A 21,125-nucleotide genomic window follows, 5' to 3' on the forward strand; every position below is an offset into this window, starting at 1 on the left:
ATTTTCTGGACTTTGCCCAATTGGAGGAGGGGCCAGCCTGCTAAAGATACCCTTCCCATACAAGCTTAACTAAGGACTGAAACAACAAAATGCAGACATCTTACTAACATCTCTATTTTTTCTTCTGCCTGATGAAGAAGCCAGCAGAGCTTTGAAAGCTTGCAACAAGTATATTGTGTATTTCGGTTGGCCAATAAAGGTATCACTATTTGGTGGAATTTTGTTTGAATTTACTAAATGGCCAACAGCTACCCCTGCATGCTTTATAGCTCTTAAGCCTTGCAGTGGCATCATTAGGAAGGTGCAGTGGGTGCGGATTGCACCAGGTGACACCCTAAAATGGGGTGACACTAATAAATAAATAACTTTATTTATATACTGCCCTTCGAAACATCAGGGCAGTTAACAGCAATATTCAATACAATTTATAAAAACAATACCATTAAAACAGTAATAAAAGAACTTGTGCCAGATCACAAACAACTGACAGAGGGGGGAAGAGGACTCTCAGGGCAAAGAATCAGGGGTAAGCCTGCTTGAAAAAGAATGTTTTTAGCCCCTTCTTAAATTGGGCCAGGGAGGTTGCTGAACGGAGCTCGATGGGCAGCAATGCTTCTTAAACATCTGTCTTTGGGCAGAAACAGGTGGTAGCATTTACCTGTGACCCTTTAAAACACTGAGGACATGGGGTGAGGCTCAGGAGAAGGAGAAAGGAAAGGACCAAAATTTTAAAATTTAATTTATTAAATTTTTTTTAAAAAACATCACCTTGTACCAAATTTTCACTTCAGCCACATGCAACTATGTACATGTAAATGCATTTAGTCTTTGCCTGTGATATTGTAATTTAAGGGTATAATTTTAATTTTGCTTGCTGTTTACGTCTCAACTACACTCATCCCTCCATATTTGCAGATTTGATTATTCACGGATTTGATTAATATGTTTTCTCTAGGAATATCTAAATCCTCCAGTGCGACTTTATGGTCAACTTTAACTAAAAGTTGTACTGAAAGACCTAGACAGTATACTCTACTAGGCATTTGTAGTTCTTCTAGTGCAGTTCAAAGGTCAGTGTCTGTCGGACGTTGATCACAGAGTTGCACTGGAGGACCTAGAGAGGTGTCTTTTCTGGTAAAAACATGTGTTATTTGCAGTTTTTCCATATTCACGGGGTTCTTGTGCCCCTAACCCTAGCAAATATGGAGGGATAAGTGTATTACCATTACATTCAGTTACATACAAGAATTACAATTGAGGAGCAACATTAGTGAAAAAACAAAACAAAACACCAAACCCATTGCTAAGGATGCTGTATGGTGTGAAACGGGAAGAGGTCAATGGAGTAGGTGAGTTACTGCGACAGGTGACACCAACCCTAGTGACGCCCCTGAAGCCTAGGGTTGCCAGTGTGAAAACTGAAAATAGCTTCTGTAGTTTTCAGGGTAGAAAAAGGAACTTTTAGCAGGCGTTGGTTATTATAACAAACACCTGCTGAAACTCCCTCATTTGTTGTTGTTAAGGGCCTGCCAGTCAACCTTCACTCATGGCAACCCTGTGGATGAGACATCTCCAAGTCCCCCTATCTTTCTCACTGTTCTGCGAAGTTTTATATTTTCTTTTCCATGTCCTCCTTAGTTGAGTCTATCCATCTGGTCTGTGGTCTTCCTCTCTCTCTACTGCCTTCCACCTTTCCTAGCATTAGTGCCTTTTCCAATGCGTCATGCTTTCTCACGATGTGGCCAAAGTATGACAGCCTCAATTTGATCATATTGGCTTCTGGGGGTATTTCAGACTTGATCTATTCAAGGAGCCATTTGCTTGTCTTTGCAGCTATCTAATTCCTCTATCTATGCAACCATGAAGGGCCCAGGACTCCTTGGCAATCTGAATCAAGCCCCTGGCTATTCCTGGTTCTCCCCTCCTTTGGCACTGCCACCTTCGCCCCATATTTATTGAACCATCCACCACAACCACCATCCCTCGGCCTCTTGCTCTTTCAGGCCCAAGGTGACCAGGTGTGGTCCTCACCGCCAAAGAGGACAAGGCACCGCAAAAGGGAGGGCATTCCAGAAAAATGGAGGACAGGAACAATGGAAAAGCTTCTTTTAACAAAACAATATATGGTCCAATACACACTGCAGAAAGAATCTGGTTTGACACCACTTTAACTGCCCTGGCTTCATGTTCTGGAATTCTAGAAATGGTGCCATGACCAACTCTCATTCCCAGAATCCTGGAGCAAGGAGTCAGGGCAGTTAAAAGTGGTGTCAAACCGGGTTACTTGTGCAGTGTGGATGCAGCTAGAGTTATTAACCCAAAGTTAATAACAATAACTATAACAATACAATTAAAATTGTCAAAAACAGTGCAAACGGGGTAGTTAATGGGAGGTGACTAGAGCCAGGGCATTAAACGTGGTATGAAGCCAGGGCGATGAAAGCGGTGTCAGACCGGGTTATTTGTACAGTGTGGATGCACAGCCAGAGCCAGGGCGGTGGATGCTGGCATTCTGGAGCACATCTGGGGATTCCTTCTGGTTGGACCGAAGGCTGCAATGGGGGGAAAGGAGGACGCCTGGTCCCCCCTGTTTTAGGGAGGAGGAAGACCCCTTCCTCCTTCGTCCCTTGCTCTGGGCTTCTCTCCTCCTTCCTTCCTTCCTTCCTGCCTTGCCTTCTTCCCTCCAGCTGCCACGCAGGAGGCACCGCACCGCCTTCCTCCCTCTGCTCCGCTTGGCAAGGCAGCCTTGCTCCAGTCTGGCTCCCCTTCGGAGCTGGAGGCAGCAAGGGAGGAGAGGATGCCCCGCCAAGAGCCTCTGCTCCGGCTGCAGGCAGAGCAGCGCTGCTAGCCTCCTCCGGCCGCTCTCCCCCGGACTCGGTTTCCCTCCCGAAGGATGAGCAGCTCAGCCCCCGAAGAAGCCCCAGGGAGACGCCGCCCGGAGGAGCAGGTGAGTCGCTCTCCCCTCCTTCCAGCCTCAGCCTCGGACACGAGCCTCCTCCGCACTGCAGAAATAACCCGGTTTGGGACCACTTTGGTTGCCCTGCTGGCTCCATGCTCCGGAATTCTGGGGCTGGTACTTGGTTGTGGCACCAGAGCCAGGGCAGCTACAGTGGTCCCAAACCGGGTTATTTGCTCAGTGTGGATGCACACCCAGAGTCAGGGCGGTAACTCCAACTCCCAGAATAACTCCGCAACTCCAACTCCCAGAATTCCATAGCCTTGAGCCAGAAAAGGGTTAAAGCGGTGCCAAACCGGGTTATTTCTCCAGTGTGGATGCAACCCTGCGCGCGCTCTCCTTTTTCCCTTTTGGCGCCTCTTTTGCGCCTTTGGAGCTGAGGAAGCCACCAAAGAGTCCCCTTGTGCAGATGTTTTTGCTGCTGCTGCTGTTGTTGTTGTTGGTTTTTCCCGCCTTTTAAGCACAAAACAAAAAAGGAGGAGAGGGAGAGGAAGAAGAGGGTTATGCCAAGCCCCTTCTCTCCCAGCCCTCTCTGTTTAAATGTGTCTTTCTTCCAGTATTTGATGGGGAAAAGATTATTAGGGCTATTTTTGTTCCGAAAACAAGAAGTTACAGTGGTTCCCAACACCATTCCTAGCCCTGCCTCCTGCTTTCAGCTGCTGATCAAGAATGAAGTGGCTGCTGCACTGAGGACATAACGATGCATGAAGGGCTATCTAGTGCAAGAAATAATGATAATGATAATAATGATAATAATGAAAACCTTACTGAGAAAGACATTGAAATCTTTTTCTAGCTACAGTGTTTTATAACTGCAACTCACGAAGAGAGCAGGGCTTTCAAAAATCCAAATACATACATCTTAACTCTTTTCTTTTTTGCATAACTGCAAATTTCATGGTTTTCTGGGATGAATGTGCTTTATGTAAGTTTTATCTATTTATTAGTTATAGTGACATCCCCCCCTTCCTCCAATGAGTTTTAAGGCAGCATTTCCTCATCCTCACAATAATTTTTTGTGATGTTGATCTGGCAAAGAGGCAATTTCATGCCTCACATTTGCTTATTATGTGGCTATCAAGGCTTCAGTTAAACCAACCTAGCACTCCTTAGTTCCAGTTTGCCAGCCAAGTTACTTCAGGCCTGTGGTCAGTAGGCTACTTAGGGTTTACAAAGGAGAAGTCTTACATAGTGAAGTTTATCTTTAATATCTTTGGGTGCTTGGAAAGCAACGTCAGGAAAATGGTTTATAATGCAAGCCTGTACATATTTACTCGAATGTCAGTCCAGCTGTGTTCATATACTCGCAATATTAGGCATAAAAGCCTAATATATTGTGTGTGTGTGTGTGTGTGTGTGTATGTGTGTGTGTGTGTGTATGTGTGTGTGTCTGTGTGTATACACTCAGAAGTCCACCCAATGGAGCTTGTTCCCAAATGAGGCAGGATGAGGAGCAGTCATCCTGCAGCTGAATGGATGATGTTGAACTGCAGCTCCCACCATTCCCTATCATTGGCTACTCCAGATAGAGTTGCTGGGAGCTACAGTCCAACAATGGCCTCATTTCCACTACCTTTTAAACCGGATCGCCAATCGATTTGAACTGGTTCAAACAACCCTGGTTTCCACTTAATCCAAATTGCCAAAGCGATTCTGAGAGGGAGGCCATGTTCCAGACCTATTTAACCCGCATCATTTTGATGCTGATTTTTTCAGCTTCTTTTTCAATAACTCGATTCCACACAAGTGTGAACCACAAGCGGATGAGAATCAATTCAAATTTGCTCTTCGGCTGGCTGGAACCGAGTCATTTTGAATCGATTCATTCGTAAATGCGAAACACAAGTGGGTTATTTTAATACCAGGAAATGTTAGAAAATGCGATTGGGGCAAACGTAGTGGGAACCACGCTCCGATGTCGAATTGATCCATCAATTCGGATCGCACACTGATTTATCTGTAAGTGGAAATCAGGCCAATATTTGCAGCTGTGGCTCAGTTGCATTGTGTAGCATTTCAGTTTCAGCCTTATAACATTAGCTTAAACCGTTTGATTCCATATATATATATATATATATATATATATTCTATCATAATTACCTTTTTGTATTATAACTTTCAGAATAATTCAGCCAGCATGGTGAACATGTTGGCTGAGAGATTTTGAGAGTTGTAATGCAAAAAGTAACTTCTCCAAGTTCTGGATGGCCCATGTTTAGACAATGGCTTTTCTCCCTATCTTATTGCTTTTAAATGAGCATCAAAGACTCAAATGATTCAGAATGCTCTTAACCGAATAGTTAAATGACATGTTTTACCTTTTAGCTGTTGAGGTTATTTTTTGGTTTGTACCGCTGTTTTAGTGAACTATATTTTGATTTTTTTAAAATACTAGTTTTCCTTTGTAGACTACCTTGAGATGGCTTTTGCCTTTAAAGGAATGATAAAATATTTGAAATAAATAAATAATCACACTGAACAACCAGTGAAAAGCTGGAAGCATTCCAAAGAGAAAGAGATTACCTGAAAATATAGAATGGGGTGGGCAAAAGATGGCCCTATAGCTATTACTGGATTATAGCTTCTCACCCCCATTGGCTATCCCAGTTAGGACTACAGGGAGTTGCAGTCCAACAACATCTGGAGAGTAACATAGTTCACTAATGCACAACAAATCAAGTGGTCTAAGCAGTAGAACACACCAAAAAGAATGGTGTGCATAGGAAGAAACTAAGTGCTCAGCATTTATTAGGACATTGCTACCATTATTTCAGTTTTTCAGCTTAGTTATAACAAAGTGAAGCTGTCACATCAAGAAGAGGAACTTGCTAATATCTTGGTGGAGCAAATAGTAGAACTATTGTTCTTAATAGAGGAATGTGATTGGGATCTTGGAAGCCCTGTAATGGTGTATTAGCAGGAGAAGACCTCTGTTCTGCAACCATTTACACTCAACTATAAGTTGACCTCATGTATAAATGGAGGGCAGGTTTTGGGACAAAATTATGGATTTTGCCATGACCTGTGGATAAGTCAAGGATAAAACTTGGAAGCTCCTTCAGTGTGTCTATGTGTGCATGTAGGAAGGAGGACTAAAACTGAAGCTTTTTCCTTCAGCATTTCGGCCTTCATTTCCCAGACAGTGGCAGCCCAGACTGTTTGTTTGACATCAGTAAGTCACCCAGGATTCTTTCTGCTTGGCTCAAGAGAGAAATAAACTGCTCCCCTGACCGCATGGGGAAAACTGAAAGAGTTGCTATCACATCATCAGCATAAAGCAATATCTATTACCATACTGACCCTTAAATAAGTCGACCTGGGATGTTGGGGTCAACTATTGGGGATAAATTTTTTGACTTATAGACGAGTATATATGGTATGTCAGAAAATGTTACATCTGTGCAGCATTTTGGGTCAACTGGTGGTGAAATTGGGAAACTGGTGTTATCCATTCATGCTCATTTAGAAATGGCTTCCTGAGGGTCAAAACAGACGGCCCGGTAAAGCCAGCATTTGGACACACCATGCCTCCAAGTCATCCAGACGATTACATGTTGGCCAGCTTCTGGGCGACATGAGGGTTGCGTTCAGATACCACTTGCCCCAGAGCCGGTGAAAAGTTGGCTCTAGTGTCGAAAGCACGCTATTTTTCTGCCCCAAATAGAAGTGGACTTTTTCTGCTCCTATTTGGGGCAGAAGCTGGCTGGATTGGGGCTGTGGCGTGCGGTTACTGTGGCCGCAATCCGGCTCTCTCTGGGTGGTGTCATGCCACCCCTTTGGAACTGTCTGTTTTGTCCCTTAGTTTGATAGATCTTAATCCCAGATGAGTCATATAGTATCATCGTAAGAACACTTGTTCAAAGGATCCAGTACTGCAAGGTTTTTCACAAAAAGTTATACGTAGGATCATAATGTTATATCATGTGGGACACATATAAAATACAACTAAAAGCTTCAAGAGTCATGTTTACAAATTGGTTGATTACTGAAGTCTAATACAAATACTGAAATATAGTGTTCTCATGGCACAATAATTAGGAACAGCAAAATATATTTAATTCTGAATGTAAATGAAGACTAGCACTACTGTTCACCTACTTGGTTTTTTTAAAAAAACATAGTCATCAAGAAAAAGTGTTATCATGGAAGTCATTTTTCAAAATTCATTTAGGATAAAATGTAGGAAACACAGGTGAAGGTCTGTCAAGGCAACTGGTTGTTTCACTGCCTCAACATAATTCATAGGATTGCTGTGAGCATAAATGCCACTTTTATCTCCTTGGGAGGAAGTCCATTGTAATAATGTAATAGACAATAATCATACTTGGTGATTTGAACTGAAGGTGGACAAGTTAAGCTTTTGATCATTAATTTGTACTTTTGTATTGTCATGAACAAAAAGAAAATGTGCACGTAAGAGTATTTTTAGAAAAAACATTCTTTTTAATCTTCAACTTCAAAGAAGAACTTCACTTTCTAAATGTGACATCTCCAAATAAATGTCAGGATTGGTTACGAACACAGCTTGTTCCCTTTACCAAAACCATAATTTCATCTGAAATATATTTTCTAAAGAAAAGCCCACAGGGATGACAAAAAGGGAAGTAGGATATATATATGTCCTATAATATTTTAAATATAATTCAGCATATTAAACTGTAAATGGAATTGTGAATATGGTTTACTGATGCCTGAATAAAGATAAGGAATGACATTTGTAGCAATAGCAATAGCAAGTACATTTCTATACCACTTATCAGTGAACTTAAGCACTCCCTAAGTTGTTTACAAAGTGTAAGCTAATTGCCCCCAACTAGGTGGGTACTCATTTTAGCAAGCTATGGATGGATGCAAGGCTCAGCCAAGCTTGAACCCTTGGCTGGTATTAATAATAATAAATTTTATTTCTACCCCGCCCTTCCATGGAAATGATCAACCTTGTGGTTTGTGAGTGAGTGGCTGCAGTACAGGCATTTAATCATTCTGCCACCAGGGCTCTTTTTGTAGGGATATAAAAACATAAGGAAGGAGGATATGAAGAACCTTTTGGAAGCTGTATGCCACCCTAATATTAATTTATTTCTCTGATTCTCTTTTCTTCTTGGAAAAATGAACAGAATCCTGAATAATCTCTTCTAGCCTAAGAACCTACTATTACTTCACAAGGATGGTGTTTAACTATGGATGCCATTCATGCCTCCGTTCAAGTGTAAGGAATAGAACAGCAATCTGGTTTTAACTGCTATATGCTGACAATACAAAGGTTGAAATTGGCTGCAAGCAGTATTTATTCATCATTTTGTTCTGCTATTTTGGAAACCTATATTATATAGAAAGCTGATATGTTTTATTTAAGTTACAACATTGTATATAATTTTTTTTCTGGTTATCTGGGAATATATTCTTCCTTGTATGCAAGGGTGCATGGCTTCTCAGAAGAAAGAGCAAAGTTGCTCATAGTTTCAATTTTTATTTCTTCTTTTTGTAAGAAAATATTCATAGAGAGTGTGTGAACTTTGGATGGCCCTTGTGGTCTCTTCCAATTCTATGATTCTATGAAATAGAATCTTTTGCAGTCTTTTCTCTTAAACTTATTTTAATAAGTTGTTAGGTTATATTTTATTGCTTTTTGATTTTAGATTGTCTGCTGTACGCTGGTTTTTATCTGCATTTTGGTTGATCACTATGTAAAGCGCCATGTAAAACTTATGGCGTTATATAAATAAACAACAACAACAACAAATCCTCTCTTATTCCATTTTTAAATGCAAGAACTGATAATGGTCCCCACTACCTGAGACAGAGAGTTTTCTCAGTTTTGTTGATTTTTTTGCACATGGAACTGCTTTGTTTGTGAAAATCAATTTTTCACAATGTATTTCACACAAAATGGTGCATTTTGGGGGTTAAAAATACCAAGGGTCTTGTGTCATCCTAAGTGGAAGGAAGGAAGGAAGGAAGGAAGGAAGGAAGGGGGAGGGAGGGTGGGAGAGCGAGAGAGGGGGCGTATTTGTTGCTAATGGTAGTGTGGCCATGTGACTGTGCTGCCATTAGGGACAATGGGACTTGAGCATCAGTGGATTTTCATATCCTCTGGGGTGTGTGTGTGTGTGTGTGTGTTACAGTAGGGATCCGCAGATACTGAGGGCTGATTGTAATTTTTTTTTTAATGTAAAAGCATTTTCAGAATAAAATAAACAGTGGCAATGCACTGGGACCTTGCTATCTGAGGCTTCTGTCTCCTACAAAGGTAAACCATTTTTTTCTAATATTGGGACTGATTGGCATTCTTTACCTCTACACCATCTACACCACCTGATGCAAAACATGAAGACTTCTTGAGAAATTCAGTGTCCTCTACCTACACAGGAGACTGTGGCTTCACAAAGGAAGGAGACATGCGGAAATCCAAGGAAACATCTTTGAGTTGCAAATGGACATTAAATTTCCTTGACTTTGAAAATGTCTCAGTGACTACATGGCCAAAGGGGGAGGTGCCAGCCTGCAGATAGTCCTTCCTACCATCTGAACTAAGAACAGATACAGAAAATGCAGGCCTATGACTAACATAATCAAGTTTTTTCTCCTGTTTGTCTGATTAAGCCTGTGTGATTTAGAAAGCTTGCAACATGCAATTGTGCATTTTGTTTGGTCCAATAAAGGTATCATTGTTTGGGTGTTATTGGATTTGCTATATGGCCAACGTGGCTATGTCTAGATGCTCCATTTACTTTGTGGTTAAGTGTATACCTGCCTATTCAGAATTAAGATACCATTGAACCCAATGGGCAAGGGATGGTGCTGTAAGATAGCTCAGCTCCAGGTGGTTAGAACTATTGTTGGGTTGCTCTAGAACAATCATTGTACAAACCAAAGTCTTTCCAATGTACACCAATAAGTCTGTAGGAGGGAAACAACAAGGTAAAGTATAGAAATTTCATAGAAAGAAATGCAAAATTGTATTGTCATAAAATTTACTGCAAAAACTGTTACGTTGGTCATATTTTTATGTAAGGAAATAAGGCAGTGTCACAAGGAATGTAGACATGGAAAATGGCTTGCTAGGAAAAGGAAGATGAGGGTGAGGGATGGCGGTTAGACTAGCAGCACCACCATTGAGCAGGCAATTGTAAATTTCTTTTGTACTGAGGTCAACATGATGATGGCAGTTTTATGGAGCCAAACTATGATCTAATCTATACTTCTTGCATTTGATTATATGAATCATTCCTTGTAGGGTTGTGCTGAATATCTCCTCTTTTAATTTATAGGGCCCTTAAAATCCTGAAAACACATACAATACACATTGATGCTGTTTGCTGTCATTGTTTCTGTGATCTACTGTTGCGCTGGCAACATTCCCCACCCCACACCCTTTCAGAGAGACTTTCTCTTTCATAGAATGATTCTAGTTAAACACAGTGAGATTGCATGCTGAATGTGCTGACCTCAAACCATTATGTAGCCAATCAGATTTGTATCTCTGCAGCCAAATAACTGATTTAAAGCAAAGGCAGTACTTTTCAATCACACTTGAAAGAGACCTCAAGGGCTATCCAGTCTAACTCCTTGCCATGCAGGAATACACATTCAAAGCATTCCTGAAAGATAGCCATCCAGCCTCTGTTTAAAAACATCCACAGAAGGAGGCTCTACAGCACTCTTATCATCAGGAAGTTCTTCCAAATGTTTAGATGGAATCTCTTTTCCTGTATTTGAAAACATTACTTCATGTCTGGAAACCATGCCCTAAGAGGAGAGACTTAGCGAGCTGGTGATATGATAGCCTTGTTTAAGCATTTGAGGGAATGTCATATTGAGGATGGGGCAAGCTTGTTTTCTACTGCTGTGTTGGACATAACCAAGAAGTCTTTTTTATAGATTTTAACATCTCTAGCAAGCCTGGGCTGCTTCTACACTTTAGCTTTTCTGACTTTCTCCCAACATGAGCTGGCTATTTGTTTGAATTCCTCTCTAGTGATACACCCCCCCCCCTTTTCCATTTCTTGTATATGCCTCTTTTAAGTCTTAGTTCAACTGGCAGTTCTTTAGACAGACCATCCTGCATTTTTGGTTTAGATAAACCATCCTGGACCTCATTCCCACTTTGTTGCTGAATCGATTCCTAGATTCGGTCCAGAAACTGGTTCAGCAATGAGCATAGTTCCAACTACCTTTGCACCAGAACAAGGCCGGTGCCGGAGAGGCCATGGGAAGGCCTGGCCAGGCAGAGAGGCCAGGACATGTGGTGGAGAGGCCAGGCCTCATGGTGGAGAATGAGGATGGAGGAGGTTGTCCTTGGACAACACTAGCTCTTCACCTTAGAAATGGAGATGAGAACTGACCCCTATGGTCAGTTATGACTAAATATTCATGTCAAGGGACTACATTTACCTTTATGGTAATTTGAGGAAAGCAACATTTACTTTAAAAAAAACATTATGGCTTGTATTTTGTTAGTGAATTATAATGCTGTAAATCAGTCTTTTGCCTTTGCAACTCACTTTTATGGTTGTTGCATAGGTTGGAATTCTGTTTTAATCATAGAATGGCCAAACTCCCGCCCCAACTCAGATCATAATCACACAGCGCAGCACGCACACCCCCAGCCATTTTCATGTTGTTGGAGAACAGGGGGATATGTGGGGATGAATCAAGTTATAGCTGTAGCTGGATGCACTGTGGCAGGCATCTGCAGAGACCTCCAGTTATCCCTGCATATGATGTCCTCACAGGAAAACAGCTTGGTACGTCCCTGCTCATCTCCCTATTTCCTGACAAGATAGAAATAACGTGCTGGAGAGATTGTGCTTCTTACAAGTTAGGTTAGCATTGGGAGATACGGCTACAGTGGTGTAGCTACATGATACTCGTACATCTCCTGATACAGGATATTGATCCACAGGTTTCATGGTAGAAAGTTATATAAACTTAAAAAAGACTGGGCTAGCGTATCTGGACTTGTAGCTCTAGTACATGAAGGTGGAGTAGTTTTCATACATCATACCATTTTCCCCCTTAACTCACACACATTTTTGTATGAATAATGGCATACACAGTCAGTGTTCCAGGGTGTTGTGTAGACTGGAAAGTTGGTACATGAGAATTGGAGAGCTGCCCATATGAGGATAGATTTTACTTACAGCATGGGAACTCATAATGCATAATGTTATGTAGACATGAATAAAAGTTTTGGGAAAAGCCTCCACAAAAAACTGTTTTGCTAACAAGGAACATATAGTCAAGTCTGAATCTCTGTGGTTAAATAGTTTCTCCAAATGTGTTCTAGGAATGAGCTTATGCTCCAGAAGTTTGACAAAATATGATTTTCATGTTTTGATTACATCATGCTCAGTAACATTTTATATTCACATCTGGAAATTTCCAGTGTTAGAATTCTGTTCACAAGCTCCTTCAGTTGTCTTTCCATTCAGATTCACTGTGTTATAACAATGAATAATCTTATCCATTAACTAAACTTGGAATGTCTGCCTAGGCTTTGAATTTGTTTCTTCATATTGCTATAATAATTGATTGGAATCTTGGCAGCACCAATCACTTTCTCAGATGTATTTACCCTGGATTTCACTCAGTGTTATTCTCAGCAACAGAAGGATAAAGAACTACATGATTTGAGAATACTATTATTTCCTACACATACTGAATTTGGTAGTGAGAAGAATCAGGGGACAAGAATTCTGATTGCCTTTCCAGCTGGAGAATGCATGTATTTCTTGGTTCTGGCAAGGATGAGACCTTGGTTGATTCTGGATGAAGGAGGAGGTGAGGTGTGGAGCAAAGACTGTAACAGACAAGGAACGTGTATCTACTCAAAGGTCACGACGCAAAAATTGTACAAAATAGGTACTTCAGAACCATGGACAAGACAAATTGTTCTGAGAGGAAGTGGTTGCTGCCAGACAAATGGAGTTTGTTAAAAAGGGAGAAATCACTGGCCTAGAGTCTGGCATTTTGTCACTTTATTGTCTCTTCCCATGCATGCTGCCTGTATCCATGGGACGAACTGGTAAGGGCTTTTAGAATAAGGATACTGGTTACCTTGTTCAGCTAAGGAGTACTCTGGGAAGAAGCAGGAGAGCAATGAAACAGTGAGTGTGCTTCATGGAGAAAAAGGAGTGTTAGATGCTGAGGCAAAGCAATTGTTGAACAATTCTACTTAGAGCCCCTCCAGATAAGAAAAATAGTCTCTGAAGGTCCCAGTTATGCAAACTAATTTTATTTTGAAGATCAACATGATGTTTTCTTAATCGCAAACTATTTCTTAGGAATGTTCAGCATTATCAAGGACTTTTCATTCCTACTTCCCAGGTCAGTTTAAATTAACCTAGAATTTTTGAAAAGAGATGTTTCTCTCTTTCGTTGTATTATCTCAGAACTCGAAGGCTTTCTTGACCGGCATCCATAGTTTTTTGTGGGTTTTTTGGGCTATGTGGCCATGTTCTACAAGAGTTTAGTCCTGACGTTTCGCCAGCATCGGTAGCTGGCATCTTCAGAGAATGCTGACCTGGAAGAGAGTGGGTATATGTAGGGTCACACAGTGTGTATATACCCACTCTTTTCCAGGTCAGCATTCTCTGAAGATACCAGTCACAGATGCTGGCAAAACATCAGGAATAAACTCTTCTAGAACATGGCCATACAGCCTGAAAAACCCACAAAAAACTCAGAACTAGTTAAAATGGCCACCACCAATAAAATATTGATATTGTTTCCAGGATACAGATCTAACAGAGATCAAGTGAAGGAAAAGACAAATGTTTTCACCAAAACAAAATGATTCTAATGTTTAACTAGTGTAATATTATTGAAACACTTTAGCATGTTGACTATAGCTCTTGAATAATAATAATAATAATAATAATAATAATAATAAAGCAGTCTCCAGTGGTAGCTGGTAAAAATCAATTCTTGAAATGTTGCATGAATCTAGATGTAGTATGTGATCTATGGGAGGGGGAGAAGGAGAACACAAGATAAGGGACTGGCATGGAAACCTGAGATATTTCAACAAAGAGTTGGATGTAAACCTGTGAATATGCAGATGAAATGAATACTTAGATTTTTCCCCCTTTTGAATGAACTCTCACTCTGTCACACACTAATGTTTTCCCATCATTTCTATACAACACAACAAAAATTTCTCTTTTCTCTTTTTTAATATTATTATTATTATTGCTCAAGTCAAGCACAGTTTCTTACAAGTTCTATTTTTTAAAATAAAAGTATGAAAATAACAAAGGGAAAGAGATGCAGCCCAGGATAGGTAAAGTGTAGGCACAGAAGGACATAACTGCTGCAAATAAATTTAAGTCTTCAGGCTAGATGAATTGCATCCTATAGTATTAATGACACTTGCAGATGAAATTGCAGAGTCTCTGCCTATAATTTTTGAAAATGCTTGGAAAACAATGGAAGGGCCATGAAATTAGAGACAGACAAACGCCCCTATATTCAAATGAATGAATGAATGAATGAATGAATGGAGACATTCCAGGCAATTACCTGCTTTAGGTACTGGTGCTTATTTTTCCTTGAGCATTTAGAAAACATTTCTGTGATTATGAAGAGCCAGGACAGATTTCTCAACAACAGCCCATGCTAGAATCACCTTAGTCAAGATCCTACATTTGGACATAGCTCTGCATGAACAGTTCCATGTCCCCACACTGTTCAGCAGCCTCTGCTGCTGGTTCTTATCAGTGGAGGGGGAGATGCAATTCAGAAGGATCTGCTGGTCTTTGCTCAGCCAGGGTGAGGGAAATGAGAAATGAAAGTGCACTCTCAATCTGAGTGTAGTCACTTTCCCATTCCTCTCCCCAGGAGCCCAAAGCAACCCAATCTTCATGATTTGAAAGGCCTTCCTCCTCTCTGCCCTTGCTATCAATAAGTCAGACCAGGAAGGAACCTGCCTGCGGCTGTGGTATGTTTTTGGACAGAGTGCAAGAGAACAGTGTACGATCAATCCAAAAAAGGTCTTATGTGCAAGGTGTAATTATCCACCTGCAAATCACTATTATTTATTTGTTTATTTATGGTATTTATACCCCTCCCTTAAGCCCTAAAGGCTCTCACTAGCTTGATGCTGGCCCTTATCTCCTTGCTTGATAGAGTTTGGTACATCAGGGGACTGCAAATATATCATATACCTTGATTTCAAAAAGGCTTTCAAACATGAATATCCCAAAGATATTCTTCATAAGATTGTCAGCAATCTGGAAAGAATGTGAGTTAGGTGATACTATTGGAGGTGGATATGTAGCTGATTGATGGCTAGATCACAAAGAATATTCATCAGTGGCTTCTTGGCACCTGAGAAAAGTGACAAATAGGAACTGCAGTATTGCAGTAGAAATGAGGGAACAGGACACTATTTTGTAGGTTTAAAATGGTCACAATACAGAGGTGATACATCCAATAATTAGGCTCTTAATATAAAGTAACACATAGTGGCCTGTTACAGACAGCCAAAATAAAGCTGCTTCGAGTCACAGTGGAGGTATGGTGTTTCAATGATGCATGCATCCTAAGAGTCCAGAAGCCACACCAAAGCGGAGTGTGGCTTTGGTGCGGCTTCTGGACTCTTAGGATGCATGCATCATTGAAACACCATTCCTCCACTGTGACTCGAAGCAGCTTTATTTTGGCTGTCTGTAACAGGCCAGTATGAGCATATCACACTTATCTAAGCAGTGAACATAAATAAACAATAAAACCAGCCATAAATCAATTATAATGAGGAGTCATAAATCACTCATAAGGGGTATGTGTGTCATAATTCAATCATAAATGATGTCATAAATCATTTTTGATAGGGTCATAAATCAGCCATAACAGTGATACATCATTCATGTGTAGCCTCATAAATCAATTGCTGTGATAATGTTGCTTGACTACCCCTGCCCCTAAAGTTCTGTTGCCCAAGTTCTGACAAACCATATACATCAAAAGTTCCAATACACGATGTGGTAGGACCTCCCCCTGCCCCCCCCCCCCCGCTGGTAGGGAGCAATCAGCCTCTAAGTGGTCTCCAAACTGTGCCCTTCAAGAGATTTTGGACTTCAGCTCCCAGAAGCCTCAGCCATGTTGGCCAATAGTCTGGGATTCTGTGAGCTGAATTCCAAAAGCCCTTAAAGATCATAGTTGGGGACCACCAGCTCATAGAACATTCAGGATTATACAACTGTAACATAACTAAACAGCCTACATAGAAGAATAATATCCAATCCCCAGATTGGAGTAAAAAAAACACCATGCCCCAATAACATGGGAAAATTCCCTCTTGGCTCCTAATGTGATCAGATGCAGCCTGGGGATGTGGAGTACAATCAATAACACAAGGGGTGGTTGGGATGAGCCAATTGACTGCTGGGCTCTATTTGGTGGGAGCCAGGCGGAGCTGGTCTTTATATGGCTGCTCAGTTCCCACTTGAAATCTTGTGAGATCTGTTGTCCTTACGAGATTTCACGTGATCTGGGGTGAGATTTCACCCAAATCATGTGGCCAAATCTCATGATGGCAGCAGTCATTGTGAGATTTGAGGCAGAAGCAGCAGCAGAACTGTGGTGTCAGTTTCCCAGAGGCACCCACTGCAACTGTGGCCCCCTCCCATAGTGTTGGGACAAGTCTTCTGTCCACCAGTAGTGTTCAACATCTTTATAAATGATTTGGATGAAACAGTAAAGTAAGAAGGGTTTCTTTTCAAGTTGACATTTTACAAGAACACCAGACTGGGGAGAAAGTAAATACCTTACTGGAGAAATGAGAAACAGGTTTTAAGATGATATTGGCCCAGTACAGCCCCGTGCTTTGTGCCAGCCTGTGGCCAAAATCAGGGTTACGCGGGCTGGGCGTCCACACATGCCCAGACCTACTATTGGCACCCGTGCACCATCATTGTATGCGCTTGTCCATACGAGGCACACACTGATGACGTCCATGTGGCGCAGCACCCAAACAACATCACATCGCATGGATGTCATGATTGCGCATGAGCATGCTAATGGCAACCCACGTGTGCTGTAAAAACCACGGGAGCAGGTTTTTTCAGGATCCCGGAGGTTGCAGAAGGGAGCGGCTTCTGCCCATCTGATTACCCCCATTGTCATAAAACCAGAGTAAAAATGTCACAAAAGGAGTTCTGAGACAGTTGTGTGTAACTTTCAGGTCACCTGTGAATGTATGGTGACTCCATTAATTTTATAGGTTTTTTTAAAGCAAGGAATACTCACAGATAGTTTTGCCAGTTCTTTCCTCTGAAACATAGTATACAGCATCTGGTATTCATTTGTGATCTCCCATCCAAACCCTAACCAGGGTTGACCATATTTAGATTCCATGATAAGATAGGATCTGGTGCTTTTAGGACATTTAGGCTGAGGCAAATGTACATTTCTACATTTGAATGGGGAAAAAAATCAGGTATGCCACTGCAGGATGAATGAAACCTGTCTTGATAGAAAACAATACATAAGAAAAATCCAGCCATATCAGATTAAAGGTTTATGTAGTCCAGGAAACCTTCCTTACAGTAAGAAGAGGTAGTGGTAAAGAATTGATTTTACAAGTGTGTGTGTGTATGTGTGTGTGTGTGTATATATATAAATATATATATATTCTGCAATGCATTTTGTATGAACTATGCACTCTTAAATATCCATTTCAAACCAAGAGATGGAAACATATTATACTAAAGATAAAAGATACTATAATATATATCCATATTGTTATTGCTATGGAGAAAAAAGTTATTCAAGATGAATCTCAAGAACCATCCATCAAGTAGACCAATTTTTACAAGAAATTGCCTAGCAAAGTATATCAGAAATTTTACTTCATCAGAGGACGAACACATCTGGTTGACCATGAGATTCCAGCCCTGATCTAGAATGTGATAAATAATCATACTACTCTGCTGTGATTTATGTACCTTACTATTTCCACTTTTGGCAAGGCAGGTTAAGAAGGTTATTATCAAACTTATAATTTATGAAACTGTGTATATTTTAGCTTGCATACAACTCAACAGCTGCTGCTCGTGGGGATCATCTTTGAATATTTGAAAGACTATAACACAGATTATGGAATACATTTATTTTCTGTTGTTTCCAAAGGTGAGACCTGAAACAGTGGGTTTAAATTACAAGAAAGGAGATTCTGAATAAACATCAGGAAGAACAGAAAAGTGATGGACTTTCTTTATGCAGTTAATACCAGTGCAGTATGGAAATACTGTGCACTTCACAGTTATGTTTTACCTCGCCCCTTTTATCATTTGAAATGAAAACTTTAGAAATAAACTCACTTCTATCCTGGTAGGGTCTTCTCACTAATTTTCCATATAAAGTAAGTACTGGAAATTCAAGCACAGTTGGCACATGATGTTTCACATGTGACATACTGAGGACTGAATTAAGCCTTCAGGGAAAAAGGAGCCTGGTAAAACCTGCTAACTTCTAAAGTCTATAGTAAAATAAATAATCAAGAACCAATGTTTTAGGTTTGTCGTTGTTGAGTGCCTTCAAGTCATTTCTGACTTAACGGCAATTGTATTTCATGGAAGTGCAGGGTGAAACAAACAAGCTGCCTGAGGCTTCCCAGTTCTAAGCTTGGATTTGGGAGTGGAGACAGCAAGAAGGGATTGCTCAAACATGGTGTAGTGGTTTGAATGTTGGACGACAACTCTGGAGACCAGGGTCAAATCCCCATTCAGCCATGGAAACCCATTGGTTGACCTTGGACAAGTCACACTCTCTCTTGCCAAGAAACCCTACTGAAAGGTTCACCCTAGAGTCTCCATAAGTTGGAAATAACTTGAAGGCACACAAAAACTTGAGTGCAACGTCAGGAAGAGGAGAAGAGCAGCTTCTTGCTAACAGTAGATTTTGACTTGGCTATTCGAATCAGCCACACTTGTGTGTGTGTGTGTGTGTGTGGCTGTTTCCAAGACATGCAAGTAAAGCATCACAATTCCCTCACTGCCAGACTTTGCCCACTATTTATTTGTTTATTTGATTTCTACTCATCCCCTTTTCCTTATGCCAGACTCAAACCGGCCATTACTGTTGTAATTCCTATCATGCAGCTCTCTCTCTCTCTCTGTATATAAAATTTTGCTGGAATCTCATTACATAGTCATTTGCTCTGCCCTGTATTTCAGAAATACTATATAATGCATAGATAGTTAATAAATAACCTTCATTGGGAAATAAAGCAAGAAGACTCAATTAGAATTTCTACTTAGTGTAGTGGACATTATTTTTCATGTAATGATAATTACAGTATAGAAACAAATTAGCACATTTTATTCCAAAGCTCTAACAATTTTAATTTAATGGTAGGAGGAAAGGAGCTATCCAGTTCCAGCATTTGATGTGTTTTTCATGTCAGCCTCATATGTCCAGTTTTTACCAACTGTATTTGTTCCTGCTTCCCGGTGGCCTCTTTAATCTCTGTTTTTCAGATCACAGGGTTGTGATCACATTTGACAGTGGCATGGTGGACATAAATATATTGCTAGAAATGTCTGTAACAAGATGGGGCTGCAATTTGTTTCTCCTCTGAGCATAATTCTCTTTGGTTGATGTACATGACTTTGAAGGTTATGGTTGCCCAGTGTCAGTAATTCACCAGCCTGTTTGTACGTAGGTCTATTTACTAGGTTATCTAATAGCTACTGAAGCAAGTATAGTATCCTGTTCAGAATTCTTTGTGTCCTAGAAAACAATATTCTGATCCTTACATATAGCACTGTAACGTGTTCAGATAAGGAAATAATTTTACTTCCTTTTCATGGATCATTATAAGCAAGCCTGGGTACAACTGCACAGTAGTTATACAGACTGAATCTCCCTTATGTGAAATGCTTGGGGCCAGAAGTGTGTATGTACTGCCATAAGAAGATGTGAAATGTGTACAAAGACTTTGAGTATGTAGCAGTAGCAGGAGGAACCTTACAGGATCTGTGAAGAATATATGTAATTATTTTGGCATTTTTTAAATATATATATATATATAGAATAGTTTTGAAGGCAGCATGAAATAGTGAACATGTGTCTTGCATATCTTGTTCTTTGCAATATTAGAAGTTCATGTTTAACTTAGCCATTAGTCTCCTGATAGACTGTAGAGTCAATGTATTTATAACACAGACATTTTTCAGCAACAAGAGGAGGTCTTCTTTTGTGGCTTCTTTATTATTATGTTGAAAGAGCAGTCACTATCACTTTGATCCATCCCCTCCAGTGTTTGGGCAGTAATTCAATTTGCTGCTCAATATCTGGGTCATGTAGATTGCCAAATAAGAGATTGTTGCATCACTTGATGAGAGAAAATCCAATCTGAATACTATAGATATACATATTGTATCAACAACCTTTTGTTCGGTGGGTAGAATGTCTTGTTAAAAATGTAAACATTGGTTTGAGCCTGATGAAAGCATATCTTTCTATATGTAAAGGTACTGTTTTCTTCAAAGCAATGCAAAATGTTCCAATCAAAAGTCTCCCACTGGGTATGTTTATACCCAAATGCTCATACTGTCTGTAACACTGAAGAGAGCATTTGAAGTCCTTGTGTTTGCTGTGCAGTTTTCAGTGGAGAGTTCTTTTGTTTCTAATGGCTGTGGGTCAGATCAGCTTCATGCAACAGAACTAAATTGCTGTTAGCTGTAGTACACAGTATTTATACCATTGAATCTGCTGGAAAATGATACCTCAGATAACCTTGCACTGAATGTTTTCCTGTTTTGGAAATCACACTGGAATAGCTGGGGTATTATTATTTATCTTATGCATGTTCATGACAATTATAAAGAGGCAGCAGCACCAGATTACTAGGTCTGCAAGTGTGAATACACTTAGCTTGTATAAATACTGTTGAACCCCAAGAACAGGCCCATACATTAGGCATAATAGCTTAGACAGTACCTTGCCACACCTCTGTTCAGTGTTTACCTTGTGAAATGTTCAGTCCATGTGTAGAGCAATGGGCTATTCCATAGTTGGATGTTTATAGCTGAGAACTTGTTTCAGTCCTTTCCTGGAGCTGAGACTGGTATGAAACTGCTTGGTACCTGAACTAGATGGGTCTTCTCTTTTTTAATATCATTGGCAACTATACTTTTGGTGAGATTTCCATATCTTGGGTAGT

The 21,125-nt window shown here is 40.5% G+C and overlaps 1 protein-coding gene across 5 annotated transcripts in view; it reads left to right on the plus strand.

The window, feature by feature from the left end:
- The first annotated feature begins 2,778 nt into the window (after positions 1-2,778).
- Positions 2,779-21,125, plus strand: part of ZNF385D (zinc finger protein 385D) — a 450,774-nt gene continuing 432,427 nt past the window's right edge. For all 5 annotated transcript variants that reach the window (XM_089532942.1, XM_089532943.1, XM_089532946.1 and 2 more), the window contains exon 1: positions 2,779-2,947. The gene's annotated coding sequence lies outside the window, so the exon portion shown is untranslated. The remainder of the gene's footprint in view (positions 2,948-21,125) is intronic.

Source organism: Sceloporus occidentalis, unplaced genomic scaffold, assembly GCF_023333645.1.
Source record: "Sceloporus occidentalis isolate IW3139 unplaced genomic scaffold, rSceOcc1.0.p SCAF_7, whole genome shotgun sequence".
NCBI lineage: Eukaryota > Metazoa > Chordata > Lepidosauria > Squamata > Phrynosomatidae > Sceloporus > Sceloporus occidentalis.